Source organism: Onychomys torridus, chromosome 14 (genome assembly GCF_903995425.1).
Source record: "Onychomys torridus chromosome 14, mOncTor1.1, whole genome shotgun sequence".
Taxonomy (NCBI): domain Eukaryota; kingdom Metazoa; phylum Chordata; class Mammalia; order Rodentia; family Cricetidae; genus Onychomys; species Onychomys torridus.
This window is the reverse complement of record NC_050456.1, coordinates 45,579,077-45,582,846: the sequence shown is the minus strand read 5'-3', so window position 1 is coordinate 45,582,846 and position 3,770 is coordinate 45,579,077.

The window sequence follows — 3,770 nt, the reverse complement described above, 5'->3', positions numbered from 1 at the left end:
TACAGAGAGAAATTCTGTCTCAAAAAAAAAAAAAAGGTGATTGGTGATTGCTCATTCAACCTCAAATATCTCCACTATAGGCTGGAGAGATAGCTCAGTGATTAAGAGCGTTGGTTGCTTTTCCAAAGGTCCTGAGTTCAATTCCCAACAATCACATGGTGGCTCACAACCATCTGTAATAAGATCTGTTACCTTCTTCTGGCCTTCAGGCACACATGCAGACAGAACATTGTATACATAACAAATAAATCTTTTTTTTAAAAAATCTCCACTAAAGACTTGTGATGTTTATTATTTGCAATTTTGGTTTTGACCATCTTATTGTCTATTACTAGCAGTCACCAGAATGATTGATGGAACAACTTCTATCCACAAGTTTCCAGTTTGTATTAAGTTAAGAAACTCACCCTAGTGTTAACCATCAAAACATCTCCAGCTCATTTTGGACTTTGTGTTTCAGACAGAGGAGTCAAATTAATTCAAGGACTTCAGGTAAGATATTGGTCAAACACAGATGGGCCCTTCTCATCGACCTCCTCTTCACCACGCCCCCTGAGTTCTCAGGATTATTGAATCATGTTTTAAGACTATCTCAGAGCCACACATTAATAAGAGGGACAGTACACGGAATGGGACCTAAACAAATAGTTCCTGCCTTCTCCACCAATCCCTAGGTGCTGAAATCAGGTAGGGAAATAACCTCTCAGCCACATCTCCAGCATCGATGAAACAAGCTTCATGACTGGCTTCCTTGTACTTCAAAGTGTAAGTTAGCATTTACTCACATAGCCTATACTCCTATACTACTTTCCAGACTCACCTACGTTCCTGCAGATTTCATTTCTCTGCAGTTGAGTAAGATTCCTTTGGATCCACAGACCACATTTTTACTATTTAGTTAGCACCTAGGCTGGTTCATTTCTTGGCTATTGTGAGTAGTTGCAGCAATAAACATGGATTTCCAAGAACCTCGTGGGAGGCTCTAAAGTCCTTAGACTCTCTGTCCTGGTAGAGCTGAGTCACGTGGACGTTCTATTTTTAACTTGAGAAACTTCCGTATGGATTTCCATAATGGCCGTACCAGTTGACACTCCCCACAAATAAGGGTTCTTCCTTCTCCAGATCCTCACCAACCTTGTTTGTTAGTAGTTTAATAAAAAGTAGTTTTTACTATGCTGAGGATTGAACCCAGACTTCATGCATGCTAGGCACATGCTAGCTAGACTCCAACCCCCAGCCCCTTCATAAGAAACTTCAGTGATCCTTATTTGAGTGTGCCAGCAGGTTCCTGTAGGGACCTCGGTGGTTATATTTCCTCTCCCCAAATAAAGAGAAAGCAAGCACAAAGACAGGGCCTGACTTCCTAGGGTTATAGCTTGAAGCATTGCTGCTTAAGAAAGATAGTTGACTTGTGGAGATAGAGGCTGGTTGCCTTTTAATAGCTCCACTGTTTTGGCAAGAATGATGCTGCAAACTTTAAAAAATGAAAAATCATTGCAGTTTTCCACTTTTCAAAAACATACATTTTTGTTAATTTGATATTTACTTTTCTACATACACACACACACACACACACACACACACACACACACATCACATAGATACACTCAATTTTATTCCTGTTGTCATTTTGTTTGTTTGTTTTGAAAAGGGATATTGTAGTCATTTGGTTTTTACTCTTTTGAGGGCCCACCACTCAGTTTCCAAATAAATCAAACACAGAGGCTTATTCTTACTTATGAATGCCCGGCCTTAGCTTGGCTTGTTTCTAGCCAGCTTTTCTTAACTTAAATTATCCCATCTTCCTTTTGCCTTTGGGCTTTTACCTTTCTCTATTTCTGTATTTCTTTTTTATTTAGGACCAGCATATTCAGTCTTGAAAAGCTCAAGGGCTTGATCACTTTTAAAGCGTTACCAAAGACACACCCGTGGAAAGATGAAAATGACTTCTTAGTTATTATTATTATTCATATCGGAAAACAACAATGAAAAGAAAAGAAACCAAGGGCATTTCTGTCTCTGTGCATTCCTCTCCCAGCCCATGTCTTGTTCATGAACATCTCCATTTGGGTCACTGAACCCCATTCCCTTCCCTACAGTGTTTTTATAATTTGCTCCCTTGTTAGGTTTTAGCCAGGTGAGCAAAGATTATTTCCCAACAGCTTTGCATTAATATATCATAAAACCCACTCTTTCAAAGTATATAATTCAATGAAAGCCCATTCTTATTTATGGGCATCCTCCAGGTTTCAGAATCACCTAAAGAGCATTAAAAACTGTCTCCCATTGGTCCTCACTTCCAGAGGTTTTGACTTAATTGAGCTGGGACATGGGCCAGGCATGACATATTTTTTTTTTAAGTCCCCAAATAAACTTAACTTGCAGCTAAGTGTGTCTAAAAATGCTCGGCACACTGCAGGTAGGTATCTTAAGGGTTGTTTGCTGTGACCATCCATTTGTCTTAACTTCTGGTATCCAGTTAACTCCTTGTCTCCCCAGAGCCTGCTGTCTCCTGTCATGTTAAATGTCCACTTATGACTGTATTCTCAACACTAGACTTGGCTACACAGCCATTTCAGGCCAGCCTGGGCTAGATGTCACAAAGATTGTTATACCACCAAGTGTCTGTGCTCAATAGTCAGGGATAAAATGATTTTCACTCAGGAATCAGTAACTTATAGACCAAGCTCAAGACCTTATTCATTTTGGAGACCAATTGTAAAATAGTAGTTTGATTAATTTCTCTGATGATGGAAGGTGCCTTTATTATTATTATTCTTTCATCAAGGACCTGATACATGCTGAAAATGGTGACAGGTAATCCGGTCGCTTTCCACACACTGGGAGATCTTTGAGGGGATCTATCTGTTCAGTCCTACACATCACGGCATTCCTGGGCTGCCACATATTAGATAATACTGGTGGGATGAATGTAGTTACACTTCATGCCTCGGTGTATAAATATGACTTAGACTGGATAGGGAGCCGCACAACTTCCCCGTTTTGATTCTTTTTGCAGTTTCTTAATTAAGGTTCTCTGAACTGGGCAACAACAAACAGAAGGTGGTTTTACTTTTTACCTCCACCTACGTGAGGTTTTATAAACATTCAAGGCGAGTAAGGGCTGTCTTCTGGGACGAAATGAAAGCAAGATTCTTGAGGGTAAGATACCCCAGCAAGTTCGGTCCTTTAGCTTGTCTCGTAATGCCTCTTAACACCCCAAAACCAGATCCCCAGGGTCCGCGTGGGCATCCCGACCGCGCCCCCTGGTCAGCAGCAGCGTGATTCCTTCCCGGGAGGGTTACGCCCCAGGGCGCAAGTGGAGCGACTCAAGCATTAAACAAGACAATGTAAAAGCAGTCTGGCCAAGAAGAGACAGTGTTATTTTGGCAGCGAGCTTCTCCCCCAGAGCCTCCACCCAATCCCTTGGGCCAGGCGCCCAGAGCTCAGACTGTGGCCGGCTCCAGAAGCCCAGCTCCCTCCACGTGTCCTGTCTTCCCAGCAGCCTCTCCGCCGCCTGGGGAGGAAAAAAAAAAAAAATCTCCTGACAACTCGCGGTCTGTGGACTACATCTCCCGGGAAGCACCGCGCCACTTCTCGCAGCCACCACCCGGCGCGCAGGCGCCCTGCGCTCTGTCAACAAGCGGGGCTGGGGCCGATTGTGTGCGCTTCCTGATGGGATTTGTAGTTTCTCCGGCGCTCTCCGACCTGCCCATCAGCCGCTCGAGGACTACAAGTCTCGGCTACCCCGGCGCGGAGAGCCCGGTCAC